Source organism: Pinus tabuliformis, chromosome 7 (assembly GCF_031772625.1).
Source record: "Pinus tabuliformis cultivar Carrire ecotype Pingquan chromosome 7, CPIR1, whole genome shotgun sequence".
NCBI lineage: Eukaryota > Viridiplantae > Streptophyta > Pinopsida > Pinales > Pinaceae > Pinus > Pinus tabuliformis.
The window spans coordinates 55,670,915-55,692,913 of record NC_142293.1 but is presented as its reverse complement, the minus strand read 5'-3'; positions in this window follow the sequence as shown (position 1 = coordinate 55,692,913).

Here is a 21,999-nt window from a genome sequence, read left to right as displayed (position 1 = left end):
ACGCTTTAAAGCCTTAAACGAAATAAAGTTTCAAGAATCACCCATTTATTAGGCTACCAAAAGTATCTCCTCCTTCTAGACTGTGCAAAATGAATGTATTGTTCTGCAGAACTTGAGTAATGACAAACGGACCTATCCAGATTCCATAAGGAGTCAAACTTGCCATGATTACCTTTCTTTTCCTTAAATGCATCCCATTTAAGCACCCAATCACCATCTTGGAAATTGTCCACTTTTGCCTTCCTGTCAAAGGTTTCTTTGATTTTCTTTTGATGAGATTTTGACTTCTCAACCAGCTGCTCTCTAATATATTGTAGTTCAACCAGGTTATTCATTCTTCTTACCATGTCATTCTATTCATCTTGTTCTTCTTGCAAGAACATAGCCACAAGGAGAATCAGCTGGATGGGGAAAACAACATCAGGGCCATAAACTAGTTTGAATGGAGAATTCCCTATGGACTTTTTGATGGCAACTCTGTCAGCCCATCTCTTTTTTTTTTCCTCTAAAATTTTTTTGATTACCCTTACCAGACTCTTGTTAGACGATTCTGCCAGGCCATTGCCTTGAGGATAATATGAGGTAGAATGCGCCACTTGAATGCCCATGGATTTAGTCATGTCCACCAATTATTTTGCCTTGAAAGCTAATGCATTGTAAGTGACTAGTTTGGTTGGGCAACCAAATCTAGTGAAAATATTCTCATTCAAGAAATTTATGACAACTTGATGATTGGCATTCTTAGTGGGTGTAGCCCCAATCCACTTGGTGAAGTAATTATAGAATTTTGTAGAATTTTTCCTACAAATCAGCTAGCTTTGATACCATGTAGAACTTTCCCACCTGTAGATCAACCTGGTAATGCAATGTACTAAAGAAAAACACTTGATCTACTTCTACAAAAAATACATCAAAAGTTTAATCAACCATGAGCAACATCAATAAGAACACATATAACTGATAAGAAGGAATCAATCACACATAACACAGAAAATTTTACCCGAGGAAAGAACCTACCTAAAACCCCATCTATGTATTATCATACAAGTGAAAATATGTTTGGATTACACAAAGCCTTAGCTCGGAAGCTATCCAGCTCTCAGTACAATCCCCCTGCTGCTCATAGATAGTGAAAGGCTTCTCAAAAACCTTTTTCTCTGTCCTCCAAGCCTCCTATTTCCTTGTTAAATTTCCATGGGGTCCAGTGCTGCCACCTGTGTGATTCTCACCTCACACACAACACTGACATGTGATCTAACTGCACAAACCTGAAGGAGATAAATCCACATCATGGATGAGCTTCCTTTCTAGGAAAAATATTCATCCAACTGATAGTACATTGTCCCTTCTCTGATCTCAACTGGGTCTGTGTCTGAATTGACATGCATCAGTTATCGATGAAAGAATACTCAATTATTTGAAAATGACAGTTGTCACATGCATGCAAGCATCAACAAACTGTATCTCATTAATTTAACAACTTGTTAAATTAATCGAACTGAACTTGACTATGTTAAACTAACTCAACTGATCCTCTCAATATAGAACTCATCCTTAATTCCTCAATCACTGGAGAAAATCAAGGATACATTCCCCAATCAGTGGAGAAATTATTGCATGTTCAAACAAAGACTTTAAGTTTGATTTTCCTTAACTAATTAACTCATGGAGAATTAATTAATTAATATTCAAACTGCTGGTAAGACCAAATTTGAATTTTACTTCCTATTTTAGACGAGGGACTGTATAAAAATAGGAATCTAACTTGAACTATTAAAAATAGAACTCCTATTTTTAGCACTTCCATTTTTCATTCCTTGTTGCCCAATCGAGCACTGATGCCCAAACTACTATTTTTAGCACTTATATTTTTATCAATTTCTTGTTTCCAATTTTCAACAATAATCAGTGGCTACTAAGATCCATTTGTGTTGGCCATTGGAATGTGGGTTGATCTCACCTATAAAGTCCAAGCCCCACTGTTGGAAGGGACCATTGACATGTATTGGCTTAAAGGGCGGAGATTTTAGCTGATGTCTTCCTACAAACCTCTGGCACTTGTCACAAGATTTTACAAAAGAAAACACATCAGAGAATAGAGTAGGCCAATAATATCCAGCCCTCAAGATTTTGTGAGCTGTGGTTTTCCAATAATGATGCCCTCCACAGATGCTATAATGGAACTGGTGTATGACTTCCACAGATTGTTCTTTATCTAGACACCTCAAGAGGATTCCTGATGGGTCTTTCCAATAAAGCAAATTTTTATTAATACAAAATTTGGATGATCCGAGTTTAATGGCACGAGCTTGACTTGAGCTAATCCCTGGAGGGACTTCTAGCTTTTGCAAAAAATGAACTATGCTATAATACCATTCACATGTGGCTAGATTTTCAGCCAAAGACTGATTCTTCTTTTGCTCTTTTGCTGCTCCCTCTGTCTGCTCATCATCTGAATTTAGACCCATGGAATTTATGTCTAACAAGCTGCAATTTTCTTCAGCCATAAGTTTAGCCAAGCCCTAGCCTTTGACAAGCTTAGTGGGCTTCACCTCTATGTTAAACTCTATGAATTTTGCAATCCATATAGTTCTCTTCCTATCAATATTTGACTGAGTTAAGATATCTTTTACTAAGGCTGAAGGTACATATGCAACTATTTTGGAATGCAGAATATAAATTCTGAATGCCTTTAAAGACTTTATGAGAGCATAAGCTTATTGTTCAATAAGGTCATACCTTAGTTCAACATCCCTCAAAGTTTTGCTGAAAAAGGTCACAGGGTGCTCTATGCCTTCATCATTTTTCTGCAACAGAACTATTGCAAATGTATCATAAGAGGCAAAAGAGAAGATACAAAACTCCTTAGTGTAATCTTGGCTGATTAGAGTGGGAGCTTCCATGATAGCTTGCTTGACACCTTCAAAAGAGCTTCTTGAAGCATCTGTCCATTTTATTTCTAATCCTTTCTTCAACATGGAAGTGATGTGCTTTACAAGCTCTGCAAAGTTTGGAATGAACCTCCTTATGAAGTTAATCTTACCTAGGAAGCATTGAATGTCCCTTTTTGACCTTGGGATGGACAATGTCTGAATGGGTTGAACCCTTGCTGGATCAATATTCACACCTTCAGCTGAAACAATATGTCCCAAAAGTTTTCCTTCTTCTAGAGCAAACTATGACCTCTTTGGGTTCACTAAAATTCCAAACTGTGTGCACTTTAGGAAGACCTTCTTCAAATGATGTAAATGATCTTTGTGGCTACTGGAGAAGATTGTTATGTCATCAAGATAAATAAGGGCAAAATCGTCCTTCTCTCCCATGAAGGCTATGTCCATGGTCCTCTAAAAAGTAGCCCCAGCATTCATCAGTCCGAAAGGCATCTTGGAGTACATGAAAGTGCCCCAAGGAGTAGTGAAGGTAGTCTTTTCGTGATCTTCAGGATGCATAGCAATTTGATTGTAACCTGAAAATCCATCTAAGAAAGACATGACTCTAACCCTTGAAACCCTTTGCAACAAATGTTCCATCTTAGGCTCGGGGTAGTTATCTTTTTTAGAGCACTTGTTCATATTTTTGAAGTCAACACAAAGCGTGATTTCTCCATTTTTCTTTCTCACTACCACAAGGTTAGCTATCCATTTTGAATACCTTAGGGGAACTATAATTTTTCCATCCAACAACTTCTTGATCTCTTTCTCAATCAAAGGAAATAAGATAGGGTTGATAGGTCTTAATTTCTGCTTAAAAGGGGTAGTGTTATTTTCTAGTGGGATCTTGTGCTGAATGATGTTTATATCATAGGTTTCAAGATCACTATATTCCCAGGAAAAAACATCAACGAATTGCTTCATGAGGGTACAATAGTCTGAATTCTTAGCAGAAGACAAATGAGTGGACAGATTGATGAATTTCGGATGGTCTGGGCTCCCTATATTATGTTTATAGATAGCAGACTCATTCCTTATTTTGGTCGGCTTATAGGGCATGTCGTTATGATCGAAAAGATTCTCTAGAGGCACCAATCCTTTTGGTATCTGATTACTAGGTAGTTGGATGATGCTTCCTTGGCTGATCTCACTTTTTATCTTGGACTGGCCGCATTCTTTCATGGTTTTATTTTCTTGGTTGATGTGCGTTTAAGAAAATTACTCAATGACTTGTAAAAACCTATTAATTTCCTCATCATCTTCAAAAGCTATCCAATATTTGACATTGTCAGGCAGAGACGGTCTGTATTTTACATGAACTTCATATGTCAATTTAGGAGGCAAAGGAGGAATAAACGTGCAGGCAGACACAACAAGGGAGTCGGCAAGCTGGTTCTTCATTCTTGGAATATAATAAATGTTGAAATCATTAAAAGAATCCTTGGGCCTTCTTCCTCTGTGATTTGGAAAACTAGTTTTTTAAGATGCATGGAGGCCAACTGAGATTCTTCAATATGAAGAATACATGCTCTGAAATCAGTGTCAACAACATAGATGGGATGATTAATAGGATTCTTCTCATCATTGATGATATAAGCCAACTGCACCTCTCTGTATAATCTCTTGCTCTCACCTCCAAAAACTGGGACAGTAGCATAAGACATATCACTTTATAATGATCCACCTAATCTCTTGATCCAACCTCTGGAAAGTAACATGCCAAACTTGGGGGTTACATCAGCTACCATAATATCCATGATCATGCTTTTCATAGGTAGCTCAGACAAAGTGATGGCTAGGTCCTTGATTAATCCTAGACATTTCACTTTTCTAGAGTCAAAAGAAAACATGTCATGATAAGGCTTACTGATGTCAAGACCCATCTCATCCATGATAGCCTTGGGCATTAGATTATGGCTGGCTCCAGTGTCCAAAAGGTAGTTGTGAAGGATTTTTTCATGAATGGTCAGAGAGACATAGAATGATGGGGAGTTGTCTTCACAATTTTCAATCATTGGGCTGAGAATAACAGTTGGCTTGTCATCTTGCATATTTACATGGTCAGTGGAGGCTTGGATGGCTTTAGGCTCAAGGGCCTCGAGGATGGATCTTTTGAAGGACTCATTCTTCACTAGTTCAATCAGAGGCATAGGTATTCTTAGCTTCTGAATTTCTGATTGAAAATTGAAAGGAGAAGGAGACTTCTCAAGGCCTCTTTCCTCATGAGCTGGAGCTTTGAGGATTATGGGATCAATTGCCAGTTGTTTTTGCTTATTAGCTTGCTATATTGCAGGGACAAAAACTCTTTGAATAGGAGTTTCCTTGGCATTATTTATCTTTGACCTCAAATTATATCTTTGTTGATCTATAGTTTGTAGAATAGCTTTACCATCACATTCTTGGCTGATATGGTCTTTGTATAATGACTTTTCATAGGTAGATGAGGTCAAAAGGGAAGCATTGCCTTTGTCTTCTGAATAGTGGATCTCATCATCTTCTTCAAACTACTCTTCTTCCATGATTGCATTTTGAAAAGGAGCCTTCACCCTTTGGTCTTCATTTTCATCTTTGTTTCTTTGCAAAATTTGCAATTTCTCATTAGTTCTTCTATACGGATTTGGATTTGGATTTGTAGGAGCAAAGGTATTAGGCACTCTTCCTTTCCCCGGGTGCTGCTCAACCTTAAATTTGGAGATTTTAGAGGCTAATGACTTGATCATTTTGGTCATTTTATCTATCTTAGGATTAGAGGATGATGAAGACTCAGACCTCTATCTTCTTCTATCAACATTTCCCTTGAGCTTCTCTGCAACCATGATGTTTGATTCAACTTCCAAGGCTGCATCCTGCATGTCAGCAAAAGTATCACATCACCTCTCTCTCAACAAGAGGCAGAAGTCAAAGTCAAAAGCACTGGCATAGGTGAGTTTAACAGAGGTAGTAGTAGGTTTTACTTTAGCTGGTATCTTGTTGTACATATGGTTAAACCTCTTATTAAAATTAGATAGTAGCTCACCATTTTCCCTCTTTAAGTTCCCAAACTCAGTGTGGTAGTAGAGGAGATCCTTCTTATCCCCAAAATGCTTTAGGAATGCATCATCTAAAGCTTCGATATCTGCTATAGATCTTGGGATTAGTTCTCATAACCATTTTCTAGCCTCTCCATCTAGGCTTTAGACAAAGTCTCTCATCCACACATCATCTTCACTAATGTCTAGATTATCAGCAGAGCTATAGAATGACTCAAGATGTTCTTCAGCAGTGACACCTTCAGTCCCAGTGAACTTAGGCATATATTTCTAATATTCTCTAGTAGGCATGGCATTCAAAGGAGTGGGGAGTATTGTAGGTCCATACCTAGCAGCTATGATTCTTTCTATTTTGGTAGGTGCTTATGGACCTAACATAGCTGTGGTGGCTAAAAGAGTACTAGTAGTCTGAATGATAGAGTGTTGAGGAGTGACTGAGAGGACTAAAGGAGTATGACGGATAGAAGGTGAGGCTTCCTTTGGGCTTACAACAAAAAGAGAACTTAAAGAATAAGGAGCTTTATGAATCTTTGAGCATTTTTCTTCACTGCTAGTATTAGATGCTATACTATGAACATGTATTTGTTATATTACAAGCCTTTCTTAAAGAGATATAGAAGATTGTTTAGGTTTACCTAATCTTGATGCTCCTTTTTGTGATACCTTTCTCTCTCTGATGATTTTTTCAGGGTCAGGTATTGGGTTAGCTTGTAGCTTCTGAGGGTTTCTCTGAGTATGCCTTACAAACTAAGCCAGAACTATGAAGTGGAGTTGCCAAGAGGTCCGGCCTCCAGTAGAGTCATCAGATAGATGATTACAACCAAAAAATTGCCCAGACTTTGTCTATCATCAAATATGGATCTATGTCATTTCCCAGGGAAGCTAAGATTTAGTTTCCTCTCCCAAGAAATGATGCCAATTGTGTTATCAATCTAGTAAACTCTCCTAGGTTGTAGATCAGGGATGCGTAGTAACATATAATCTTCAATATTTTTCTCTGAACTATTGGAATAAATGATGGTTTGGATCAAGTTAGATAACCATTACAACTCTATTCCCACTCATGCATGAACGCTCTCACAAATATAAGGCTTTAGACCACTAATGCTCAATAATTTATAATTCCAATGGATAGATGGAGAATATTGACTATACGAGCAGATTTCATACATAAACATAAATGAATGGCTAGCTACAGGAAACAAGAAGCTTGCAAATCTAATTTATTAAAGCAGAGATAAGATGAGAGTTATTTGGCCTTAGACACAAAGAAAACATGAAAAAATTGTTTAAATGCAAGCATAGAACAACAAAGAGAATGGATATTGAACATATAATAGCAAAAAAAGCTTATATTGCTAGAATGAAGATAAGAAGCTTGAAGGAACAGAGGAGGAACAATCTCCAGAAGTTGAACCTCTATTACATCCTACTTTCAACTATTTATAGCATGTTTACAATGCTCCTAAGCTCTAAGAGGCTCGGACTCTTAATCTCTTTGATCTGCATTGTTAACAAATTTGATGCCCTCAGGCAAGCATAGGATCAGAGTTTTCTGCTTCTGAAATTAGAGTAACCGCTTTCAGATATTTTTGGTAGCTTATTGCGCTGTCTGGGAGTTCTCCTGTGCTAGAGATGCTTCATGATGGTTTTTGGTGTCGTTGTTGCACTGTCTGTGCTCCCTGATCTTTCTGTTTTAGGCTGTAGGATGTTGTGGCCCTTCTCTTTCCCTTTCCGAGCTCTGTTTCCTAGCAAACTGTCTCCTGGGCTCTGTTATATGGTGGAATGGGTCTTCAGGCATTTGTTTTTCCCTTTAAACTGCAAACAATGACTGTTTCTATTACAAACAGTGAAAACACTGCAACACTGATAAATCCCGCTCATCACTGTTTATTTCCGAATTGAAAAGTCCTAAAATATGGTTTAATTGTCTATTGGGTCCAGCCTTGTTGCCATCACAAATCGCAAAAGGTCTGCACCTGTGTATTTCCCCTATATTTTGAAATATGCGAAAACAATGAAAAATGGATTAAAAAATGGCTTTGGCAGACTTCAAATATCATATATTCCACTTCCTGGACCCTTTTGGGTCCAGACTTCATCGCAATCGCCATTGGCCAAAGGTTCCCTCGTATTTCGTTTAAACAATGAAAACTCACAAAATTGTGAAAAAACCATTGAAAATGGGCCTTCTACGGACTTCAAAGATTATATATTTTTATTCAGGAAACCCATCGGATCTGGGTTCCATTGCTATCGCATTGCCCCTGTTTCCCTTTGTATTTTGTTGAAACAACGAAAATACACAAAAAATGTTGAAAACAAGCCTTCCTGCAGACCTGAAAATTTATCAAATATCATATATAATTTCGTCGGGTCTGGCCCATCGGGTTGCACACATGCCTGTGCCTAGGCCCCACCCCATGGTATAGTACCGATGTGATATAGCGATGCGATAAATTGCAATCGCTAATCGCTCAATGCCCGGGCCTTCATATAACATAGCATATGCTCCCGCCCAATGCGACCCATTGATCCGATCATCGACAATCACTAATCGACAGTGTCATGCGCCCACCTTTAAACTATCCCTTCTGCTTGGCCGATTGCGATTAGCTAGTTAGATCTGGGTCGTTGATTGGCCAGATCTAACGGCTGCTATTCACTTCTCTGTTTAAGCCTGTGATTGTGAGTTTTTTCATGGTTTTCAAGCATTTTTTCCTCGCGATAGTGTATTTCTGCCCTTATAAGGGCTCTCCTCTTGCGTTGATTTTGATCATTGGATGATCTTTGAGCAAAAATTGAAGATTTCAAGAGCATTAATGGATCCATTGGCACGATTTTAAGCCACTTTAGAGATTCTAAGAGCCTATATGGATCCATTTTTGGGCCTTTTGCCAGCAAGGCTAACAGGTTCTATATAAAGCAATGAATAAGTTTATTTAACCTCATATTCAAGTTGTTTCTTATGGTTGTACAATTTTGTTAATTCATTACCTTCTACAGTTGGTTGATGGTTGAGCAAAAACGGGCCGAAAGAATTATTAGAGTAAATATAGTGTTGGAAGTCACACAAATGCTTTTTAATTAAGATATTTCCTTTATTTGATTCTTTAACATGTAGATTTCTAAATAATAAAAATATGTTAACTCAACACAACCATATTAACTTTATGTTATGTTCATTTTTACAATTAGTCAATACAACGAATTAAAGAGTTAACTTCATGTATTTATTTACTTTAAATATGTATCATTATTTGAGACTATATAGTGAATATGTTATTATTTATCTATTAGTTTTTAGAATTTTGTGAGCATTTCTTTCCTAATTTTGTTAAAATTGTTTTATTTGTATATAGTTACTAGTTTTTAAGATCTTCTATGTTTTCTTCCCTAACTTTGTTAACTTTTTTTATTTACATATAGTTTTTATAATTAATAACTATTATGATAATTTATTATTAGTTTTTAGAATCTTGTGAGCACTTTTTCCCCGATTTTATTAACAACGTTTTATTTATATATAGTTGCTAATTTTTAGAATCTAATAAAGGTATGTTACCTCAATACAACTGCATTAATGTTATGTTGTATTTGTATTTACAATTAGTCAATACAAAGAGTTAATTAATAGCATTTACTTTGAATTATTGATTTGTTTTGTTTTGGTTATGAGATGCAAATTTATAATTACATTTTTATTTTTGTTTATTGATTTATTTTATTTTATTTTATTTATTTAATTTAATTTAATTTATTTATTTATATATTTTTTTCCAGTATATATTTCTCTAATTTAATTTTAATCAAAGTAATATCAACTAATTTGATTTAAATATTATATATATATATATATATATATATATATATATATATATATATATATATATATATATATATATATATTTTCTTTATTTGACTCTTTAATATGTAGATTTCTAAATAATAAAGAAATGTTAACTCAATACAACCATATTAACATTATGTTATGTTCATATTTAGAATTAGTCAATACAAAGAGTTTGCTTTATTATTCATTACAAGATGTCAACCATGATCCCCATGAAAATTGATGAATTGTGAGGGTTTCTTTACTTTATTAACATTATGTTATGTTGGTATTTACAATTAGTTATTTACATTAAATATAATTTTTCATGATTCTTAAAATTTATTACTATACAATTTCATATAATCATCTATATCTTCATGTATTTATTTACTTTACAAATGTATCATTATTTGAGTTGATATAGCCATTATGTTATTTGTTTATAATTACAATTTTTTTTAGTATATCTTTCTCTAATTTAACTTTAATAAAAAATAATATCCACTAATTTGATTTAAATAAATAATATATATTTTTTAATTAGGATATTTTCTTTATTTCATTTTTTAACATGTAGATTCCCAAATAATAAATATATATTAACTGAGCACAACCATATTAATGTTATGTTATATTCATATTTACAAATAGTTAATACAAGGAGTTAATTAATAATAATTGGTTTCAATTATTGATTCGTTTTATTTTGATTACAATATGCGAACCATGAGCCCAATGAAAATTGGTGAATTGTCAAGGTGACCAGTTTTCATGGGTGACATGGGACACATATAAAAATAGCTGAAATAAGACACCCAACTTTTAAGCTAATCACATGGTAACAAATTACTATTTTTAATTAAAAAAATATTTTAATAATTTTTCAATATAAACATTATAAGTTTGCATGGTCAATAATATACTATTAATGGTGAACAAGAAAATCCATTTCTATAGTCCTCCCTTGGTAGGGACTAATAATGTAAAATAAATAAAAAACAATATAAAATTATGATAACCAAACCCTATAATACGAGTAACTAAAAAGTTGGTCACTGAAAAATGTGTTATAGTGAAAGAAGTTAGGAGCACTCCACCAATTGGTATAACAAAATGATTGTGGGAACCGATATGCAATATTTTTATCTATGTATATTGGGGTAACATTTAGGTTGGCATAAAAAACAACATACACTTGCATAATTCAATCTTATTTTTTCCTTTTTATCTCTAATTGAACATGCACAGGGTGTTTTTTTTCATTGTTATCTATTCTTTGTAAAGTTTTTAATAACATGGGTTGGTTCATAGGAAAATCCCTAGAAAAAGGGGAAATAAATACATGCAACCTAGAGCTAGATGTCCTAGAATTAGCTTGGGTGGAGGACACCTGTAAAGTGAAAGACACTACAAAGTTAGTCTTACCATCAATGTTGAGTCAAATTATCATTGATTTTATGTTGTAAAGATGGAATTTGAAGTAGTTTTTGGTCCCACACATAAGCTTGTTGCATTGTGATAGCCCCTTGAAGAAAAAAATGATGTCAACTAAAAAAAATCACAATGATTTCCCTTTGGACTATGATTTCTGAACCATAGACTTGTTCATATAGATTTTGATGTGGTGGATCCACTATTTCATGGTCTTCATGATATTACGCACTTAGAAGTAACAGTTTGTATATTGAGTTTATTAATTGAGCACAAAAGAAAAGGTTGTCACTTAGTTGAAGAAACTTTGAGATATTTTAACCATCGTGAGAGTGAGAAAATTATAAATATTCTTATGGTTCATATACAAAATAAGACCCATAATCATATTAAAATTTTTCTAGGTGCTACAATTAAGCATGAAGTGTATCATACAAACACCCCATATCTTGTACCAAAGAATAAACACAACTAATTGATGATGTGGGTGGGGCAATAGAGAATGATTTGAAATAAACTATACTTAAAGTTATTTAAGGGTTATAGTAAGGTGATGGTATGGTAGGTTTCTATGTGGATGATGATTTGGAATATTGATCCTTAGTTTTAATTGATTATCTGCTTAAGGGACCATTTATAGAATATGTTCTAATGGAGGAAGTTGAAGTTGAAGACAACTACACATAGAAACCTTCAAAATAGTATACTTGTACGGCTATTTTTTCTCTGTGATCTCCATTTGAATAATTATTAGCTATGTCATATCTTAAATGTTTAGTTAATATCTTGCGTATTTTTAAACATTGTTTTCAATTTGTCAATGGCACACTAATATCACCCTCTTCTTTTCTAGAAGCCACATAGTCAAGATCCTTCAATGATTAATATGGTCATACTTATATACATATTTTAAAGAATCTAGATCTAGGTTATATTATTAAATCATTTTCATCCTTCTTGATGATTTTGGAGTGGAAAAGGTGGAGTAATCCACATGCATGGGTAGTTTTTATGGGTGGATAGCATAAATGATATTTTTTGGGGGTACAAGTTTCTCACTTAAGTTCCAAATCTTGTGATGTTATTCTACACCCAAAGAATTTTCCAATGGTGCAAGAAGTGTGTCAATGGGAGTTCAGATGTAAAAGTTTTTCATCTTGCAAGTTGATATTTTTTATTGACCAACATGGTTAGAGAGGATGTCACACAAAACCCTATGGGGACTATTAAGAAAACTATACAAGGATAAAATTTGTAACTCTAGCTGAGATTTGAAGGAGCGAAACATTATCATTGGTTGGCTATGACGATATTTTATAATTGGGTCATTAAGAGGAAAAGGGGTTCCATTCATTTCGATTGTATCTTGTTCCAAAGTAGAGAAAAACAACTCAAGAGTGGGAGTTAAAGAACATAAAAATGAAGGTTTAGTCTATATAACAACCTATTAATACATAGCTCTCAGTTAAATCAAATAAAGTTCCTTCTCCTTTTACTTTCATTATTTCCATTTCTTATGAAAAAGAATGAAGTAGCCTCTCTTCCAAATAGTTTTTCTCCCATAAGAGTTTCCCTCAGCATATATTGTGTTTTGTTGTGATTAGTGTGTTTTTGTATTTTATTTTTCTCTATTTTCTACATTTTATCCATTACATGAATAAAAATAAAACAACAATTAATAAATATGGAATATAATGAAATAAACTATCATAGTATACATTTTGTTTATTTTTATTACAAACTATCTAATGGAATAATCACAATGTTTTATGTATCAAACATAGACAATAATGGTTTTAACAATGAACTGTTAATGGGTTATCCTTGAATTAGTGTTCACTTTGAGGATATAGAGCTAAATAATGTGAACACGCCATTGATTTACATAATTGACCAATAAACAATATATTATAGAAGGATTGTTTCACCATTAAAGAGGTTGTACATAGAGTTGTGTGTACTAAACAAAGATGCAATGAATTTCAATAATTCAACCAATAATTACAAATTCAAATTATCAAATTTGCTTAGATATAGAAATCCAAGTACATGAGAGAGAATATGCCACATGTTAGCAGTGAATGAGAGATGGTATAGGTGCCATAGTTTAAATAGAAGTTATTTTCACTAGAAGCTAAGTTAGACAGTGAATTATCTTATGGTACTTTGTAATTGTGGGAACTTATGAAGATGGTGAACCCCATAATTAATGAAGCATAAACTATATGTGATTGTTGTGTAAATCTTGTAGCGAATGTTGGATAATTTACACTACGGTCCAAGACTAGATGGGGCTTCTACAATAACATATAAGCCTACAATGGAGTTCAACATAAGAGAAAAATAAAAAAATAGTGAGTCTAGTGCACTTATTGACCCCCTCAAGTGGATGAAGAAGTTTAAAGACATCAAAGTTAACAATGAAAAATAAATACAAAAATTTTCATTTGACTATAAAAAACCATATCTAGAAATATAACAACTAGATTCTTTTGTTAATGCATAACGACAAGTAGTTACTCAAACGGACTTATTGAACTAGGTAGTGAGAATGCCTATTCTAGTTGGAACTTCCATAGTCTTGGACAAATGGATTAATTAATAAAATGCTTTAAAAGAGTTTATGATCAAAACCTTGCATTTGGTTCAAGGGTTGGCCCCTCCATTTGAAGGACAATCAAAAGAATAGAAGGTAGCAAAGCAATTCAATTGCGATAAGAGTGAGTCAACATGTGCTATTGGGGCTTGTTGGCACTTTTATTTTTAGGATTATTGTGAAAGGAAGTGGAAAGAATACAATGCCACATGAATTTATGAATTTTGCTAAATGGAACTTGGGGATGACTATGAAAATAGTGGAGAATATCTCTTTTATATCATAAGCTAGTTTTAGTTAAATATGCATTGGATTGTATACATTTGGTTGATATGTTACCTAGGTCAACACTTTTGTTAAAGTTAAGCTTCTTGAATGTCTATGTATACCCTTAATAGATATATTGCAATTTTTTTATTAAGTTAATCTGTCTTGGGCTAATCTATTTTTTGGTTAATGAGTGGTTTAAATGATTAGTTTGTGGAATAGCTTATTTTCTAATGGGTTGGTTGTTATTGGTTCTATGAGAAGCCTATGGTAATATGGTAGGTATATTATTTTATTGGACTTTGCTAGTTGTTTTTAATGAAGATCCCATTTTTCTTTTTATTGCCTAATGATATGATGATTGTTACAATTATTTCCTCATTTTAATAGATTATATCTACTTACGTTGTATAATATAGAGTTACAAAATACCCAGATGCGGGTGGCATTAACAGTCATTTATGAGACGCCGTATTACACAGGCACCTGGCCTGGCAGACGACAAGTGGATGGCTCTCAGGGTACGCGTAGCAGGTTGGCAAATGAATTTAAACGCAGGTGAAATCAATACCGGGCAGTCTCGAATGTTGGTCTTGCAGTCAGGCATTAATGAGAGCATGGGTGATCGGCAGACAGATTGGTTTATAGTTATGGATACGCCTGTTTCATTCACTGGTTCTTTTCATGGTGAGGCAGCGCTGCTTCAATACCCCTGTTTGGCATTTCGAATTTCGCTGTTAGCCTGGGTATGCAAGCTCGTTGAAGCTACTTGCGTTCCTTCGGTTATTGGTTTGCTCTGTCTCAATCCCTCTTATCGTCAATTCACTCTTCTGAATATGTCGCGACGTCGAGGTATCCCTCGCAGAGGCTGCCACACCGGGAACAGAGGCCGCCCTTCTCGCCCTGTTTCTCAGAATGTTATTCCTATCGCCTCTGCGTCCCCTTCTTCTCCGCCTCTGGAACAAGCTAGGCCTATACCGAATAATTCATTCCAGACCTCCAGGTTCACTTTTCAAAGCCGACTCAACAGGCCTGTTTTGACAGCAAGTATCACTATCATTCTCGCGGAGGAAGATAGCAATCAAGTCAGCTCGGCTCCAACTACCCCCTCTCAATCTTAGGGAGACAGTGTTCTTCTAGGGGACCTGACAGGGATGGTGTTCCAGGCAGACAACAAGCAAGAAGACGCCCAGGTCTCGGATATGCCGCAACAGCCCGTGGATCCGGCTCAAAGTGATATTCTGGCCTGCGGCCCGACTCAGAGTGCAGGTGGGATTTTAAATTTGGTGACCACTCCTGATGGCGCACCGGTAGTTGATGAAAGTGGTTTTGTGACCTGGGTTGCCTCTTCCAGCCAGGTGGATAAGGAAATGCCGGATTCCCCAAAGCATGCAGGTTAAAACTGTCTCCTCACTGTCGGGTGGCCTATGCAATTTTGGTTTTGTGTCGTCAATGTTGAGGTTAGATGTCTCTGTCTGGTTCATACTCTGGTTACAGGGTGCGGCGAATGCCATTCTAGTCTCTTTTTTTTGCTATAGAAATGGTTATGATAGATGCTTTTCTGTTTTTGTGGTCAATGAAGGGCTTGATTTCTCCGGGCAATCTCTTTCAATATGTCAGGGCCCGGATTCAAAATTTTGTAGTATGTTCTGTAAATTCGGCAGTAAGCCTGAACTGTAATGTCTCTGAGTTTTTGGCAGAAGGATGGTCGCGGCCTCCTCTGAGGTTCTGACCTCTTTGTATATACCTTTTTATTTTTCTTTAATAGAATTAGCATTTACGGAGAAAAAAAAAATATAAAGTTACAAAATGATACTTTGATATAAATAAATGCTAACAAATAAATAATTATTAATCTTATAAATCTTACTTCTACTTTTAATTGTTTCAACAGTACTTTAACCCCTAGGAAAATTCTAATACAAGAAATCTAAATTTATAATGAATTTGTTTTTTTATATAAAAATATAAAATTTATTAAAATATTAATGATAATTATATAAATATAAATATAAATTTAACCAACACTATATGATTAAATCAAAATCAAATCTAGATGAATGCATACCGCACCAATACAGAACCTCCTAAAATTACATTCGTAATAATTAAGAGTTTGTCATCCCAATTAGATTGATACAACCTAGTAGAAGAACTTGTGGAGACGAGATAAGGGAGACTCAATGTTATGGACTTGAAATGGGAACCAATTCCCTCCTTTGGGAATCCTACCAATTTCAAAGCTCTACAAAATTGTTACAAGTTTCCCAACTCTAGCACATTCACATTAATTGAACATGTTCAGAGACTTATTATCAAATCTTATAATAGATGTCTTTGTAATTTTCATTAGTTTGAAAGCTAAACTTACATGTTTACTTTCACATTTTTTAAATAATTTTCCATGCATTCCATACCGTTACATTCAGGACAGAACTACATACGATCCACTGACACGACCATTTGTCAGTCACCCAACAGACAAAGCATTTATGAAATCGAACCTGTGAGTAATTCCTGTAGGAAAACCAATTAGTAATGCACACCAATTTATAAATTATGGAGTGATTAATGGCCCATAAGTGAAATCTTGTAAAATTGTTATATCTGTAATTTTTACAAGTTTTAAAACTAAAGTGACATGTTGACATTCACAATTTTTGAATAATCTCTGGTCAGAACAAAACCACATAGGTTCCGCTGACAAGTACATTTGTCAATGATCCAACCTACAAAATATTTATGAATTCAAACCTATGAGATATCCTGCTGACAAACAAATTATGAATTCACACCTATTTATAAGAAATGGAATGATTTGACGTGAACGGCCCCATAAGTGCGAGCTTGTAATTGTTATCTCTAAGTAATGTTTACAGGTTTGAAATCTAAAGTAGCAGACTCACTTTCACATTATTTTGAATAATCTGGCATATGTTACAGTTGGTACAAAACTATTTTAATATAGATATCGGGAAAAACCGGTCGGGTTCCACGCACTACAATGCCAATTTTATTCTGTGTGAAGACATTAATAATATATGAAGAAATTCAGAACTGTTATTTTGAATTTTTTTTGTGAGCACAGACCAAGTCTTTTTGGCTCCATATAAAACCTACTCAGAAAATTAATAAGAAATTGAGAACTGTTATTTTGAATTTTGAATTTTTTTGTGAGCACAGACCAAGTTTTTTGGCTCCATATAAAACCTACTCAGAAAATTAATAAAAATGCCAAAAAACATATACTTTGCCTTTCTCATATCATTCGAATTCACATGTTGCTAAATTTAGCATTTTTTCAGTTTTTCTTATTTCCTATTACTATTAAATTTAGCATAACATATTTGTTTTTCTTATTTGTATAGGTTAAATATATAATTTTTTTATCCCTCATCAAGAAGACATATTGGTTAGTAAGACCTTGCATTTTATATAAACGAGTGCATGTGCAAACATTTTGTATATATGAATTATTGCGTACTTCTAAAACATATAAGCCTGTTTATGTGCTTTGGTTAACTTCGTAACTGTCACACATAGTCAAAATACTTTTAGTGTGAGACATAGTCATAATATGACATAGTCATAATATTATTAGGGAAGGGATTGTGATTATAGAGAGATTTTGTTTGGAATCTGGTGAAATAATTTTTTATTAGATAATGATTTCTTATTATGTAAAATGTATTTTAAAATCTATAAATGGATTTAGTGTCTTACTACAATCCATCTAACCCAAATTATTCTATATTATTCCAAGATACAAAGAAGTATGTACAAGGGTGTGACAGTTGCCAATGGATGGTCAGCCAATTTCGTTAGATGAAATTCGGTTGCAAATTTAACTTGTCACTGAATCCTAATTATGTAAAATATTCTTATCGTTACATAATAAGATTCATAATTTATTGCAAAAAAATTAATGACAAAAACATTATTTTCAAGTACACAAACACTCATGCGAAGCGTTGAAAAATTGCACTTCTATTCAAATGTTCTATATTTGTGTTTGGATGTTGAGACAATGGTAAGCATGTTGGGTTAATGCTAGTAGAAGATTCATGCATGCATTGTTAGGATCACACACACATTATCTAGAATGCACACACATGTTATACAATGTTCCAAATACTAACATCGATAGCAATGACTAGCCTACCTACCTTCCTCCCTTTCCTTGTCGTGTTACCCTTGAAATGGTTGTACTACACACACATGCTCCTATCTCTATCTCCCTTCCCCTATCCTTCCTCTCTCCCTCTCTCTCTTGCCCCCCCCAACCACTATCTTTGCCTCGACCTCTCTATCCCCCTGCATGTTTATCTCCATCTCCCTTCCTGTCTACTTTTCACTCTCTCCGCCCCTCACTCCCCTACTATCCTTCTTCCTCTCTCTCTCATTGCAATCTCTCCCTCTCTCTCTATCTTTATATCTCTCTTCATCCCTCTATATATCCCCACGACATCTATCTCTATTTGTTTCTCCCACCCTCACAATATTCCTCTCTCTTCTCCCCCCTCCACTCTCACAATCCATCCGCTCATCTCTCTCTCTCTCTCTCTCTCTCTCTCTCTCTCTCTCTCTCTTCTGCTACTTCACCCTTTATCTCACTTTTATTCTATTCTCTCTCCCTCTCTATCTCCCATCTCTCAATATCCATCCACTCCTCTCTCTCCTCCCTCGTTGTTTCCTCCCCATTCTCTCTCTTTATCTCCTGCAAACTCTTTATCTCTCCATTTCCATTTACACATTTTTTTATGTATCTTTATCACTCCTTAACTCTTTGTATATATTTCCCTCCCTCTTCCCTTCTCTGCCTCTCTCCTTCCCTCCCTCACTTTCTCTCTCCATCTCTTATTCCCCCTCAACTATCTCAATCCCTTACTCTCTCCTTCTCTCTCATTATCTATCTCCTCCTCTCCCTCACCTATTCCCTCTTTATCTCTCTCTTTTTCAACTCTCTCTCCCTCTAACTCTCTTTACTCTCTCAATCACTCTCCAACCCTTATCTCTCTCCTACTGCCCAATCTCCTTCTGTGTTTCTCTCTCTTTTTGTCCTTCCCAATGTCTATCTCTCTATTTCCATTTATATATTTGTTTGTTTCTTTCTATCTCTTCTTCCCCTATCTCTCTCTCTCTCTCTCTCTCTCTCTCTCTCTCTCTCTCTCTCTCCCTTGACACCCTCACTATATCTCTCCCTCTTTATCTTTGTCTCTCTCTTCTTACTCCTCTATTCTCTCCATCCATGCCTCTCTGCTTTTGTCTTACTTTCTATTTCCACCTCTTTATCACATCTTCCCTCTCTCTCTCTCTCTTCTTCGAACTTCTCTCCTTCCTTCCCTCCTCTCCCGATCTCTACCCTCCTCTCTCTTCTCCCTCCATGTCTCCTGCCCCCTCTCTATCTTTCTCTTACACACGATCTCTATATATATATTTTCATTTACATATTTATCTATGTATCTCTATCTCTTCTTCCCTCTTTCTCTCTATCTTCATTCCTCTCTATCTATCTTTGTAAAAATAATTAAAGGTTGTTTCTATTTTTAATACATTTTTCTCTTGAAATATATCAAAATCTTAAAATACATCACTCGTATATTTCCACCATACTTTTTTGGGGCCTTAACCATTTGGGAAAAAAATTATATGATTCTATAGAGCACATTAACACCTACCGTCTAAAAAAAAAGGATTTTTGATAATGGTAAGACCCTTTTAGGTTGAACTATAGTAACCCCTTGTAATTTCATGGATATAATGACTTTCATAATGTAAAAAATATATATAAATTTAAGATTCTAATTTTTGGGAAAGCAGTAGTTCACAAGAAAAATGTATTCTCTACAACTCCACATGTTTTTGTAGTAAGATTCCATAATTTACATAATCAAATAATACAATAATGAAAACAAGCACATTATATTTTCCATGAAAAATAACATACCAATGTTAAAAAACTAAAAATTAAGGTAATTGGACACAATTTTATAAATAATTTTTTTTTTTTAATTCCAAAATCCAACTCATTTTCCTATACTTCATCTTTTTCCACCATCTTCAAATTCATTGTGTAAGTAACTTTAATTATCCACCCAATTTAACATATTATTATTTTTCTATGTTTGAGGTCACTAATATGTCATGATAGACCATCATTAGGTTACACCCGCCCAACAATTGTTCTTGATTTCTATTTATATAGCACATTCTCTTCCTTTTAATAAGACCCGTGTACATATTTATCTTATCAAGCCTTAAAAATTCATTAGTGGTGTCCCTATTTTATTCCTAACATTTGTACAATAATTATCATACCAAGGGTTGGTAGTTCTATAATTCTTTTTATATGACATCTTGATAGAAAAATGTTCATAGAGGTAAGGAGATGGTTGTATAAAATTACGATAGAGTTTTTCAATGTTATCGTTATAAGGTAATAGGTGTAAATCCATATTTTAATCCTTTAGGATGAAAATAATTATGCTTTTGTAAAAATGCAGTTGTATTTGATTCACACAATTTTGTTGCATGATGCTTTTGTGCATGGAAAAGCTTAGGGGTAGGTTTAAAGGTATATGATCCAAGTCAAACTCATGGTTGTTTGAGGGGTTAGCTTATAATTAGATTCAATCAGTGCAAATTATTAGGTTTCGAGAATTATAGGTTTGGAGAATTACAAAGGTTGACTAACTTAGTAGCAAGTAAATTGTAGGTGAGGCCCTAAGAGTTTCTTTTGTATCTACTACTTAAAACAATGTCCTCATATAATAATAGAAGATTAGAGTTGGAATTATTGCTTTAAAAAATAACTTTCTTGGGTCTAGTTCTAACATTAAATATCTTAGCAACAAAATATTATTTTTATCTATTTATAAATTTATCTAAAATACTACATTATATGTAATATATCTTTTATTATGATTATTATATATTTTATAAATTCTTTTAATAAATCCCAACTTAAGTTAAACTTAAATTAATAGTTTTTCTTATTTTCTTTTTAAATATTATCACATCCAATGCATTTATTTATTTTTGTATATATAATATTATAACCTAAGTATGGGGGATTTACGCAGTGCATTATATTAGATATCATTTTTGGGATTCAACTGCGTTAAGTAAGTCATTCAAACGTATGACCATTTCCATGAGAGGAAGTCGTAACTGACTAATTTCTCATGATTTTTGAATAGTTCACTTAGCACTCATTGCATCGGGTGATGCTCACAGGGGTGAAGAAGTGGGATTGAAACTAGTGAAATGTGGAGAACGAATCACATAGTATCAATCATCACTTCCGGGGCTTGCACCCGGTAACCAGGACTTCCCAGGAGGTCACCCATCCCAGAACTCCTCTGGCTCAAGCACGCTTAACTGTGGAGTTTTTCCCACAATCAAGCCCACTTAGCTTGCTACCCCATTTGCAAAACCTTAGCAAGTATTGTGCCTCATGAACCATTCAAGTAGAGATCCCTTGACTCTTTTTGAATTTAAGTATGGGGGATTTACGCAGTGCATTATATTAGATATCATTTTTGGGATTCAACTGCGTTAAGTAAGTCATTCAAATGTATGACCATTTCCATGAGAGGAAGTCGTAACTGACTAATTTCTCATGATTTTTGAATAGTTCACTTAGCACTCATTGCATCGGGTGATGCTCACAGGGGTGAAGAAGTGGGATTGAAACTAGTGAAATGTGGAGAACGAATCACATAGTATCAATCATCACTTCCGGGGCTTGCACCCGGTAACCAGGACTTCCCAGGAGGTCACCCATCCCAAAACTCCTCTGTCTCAAGCGCGCTTAACTGTGGAGTTTTTCCCACAATCAAGCCCACTTAGCTTGCTACCCCTTTAGCAGTTGACATTGTTGTTACTACTGAAATTTCCCTTAATCCACCT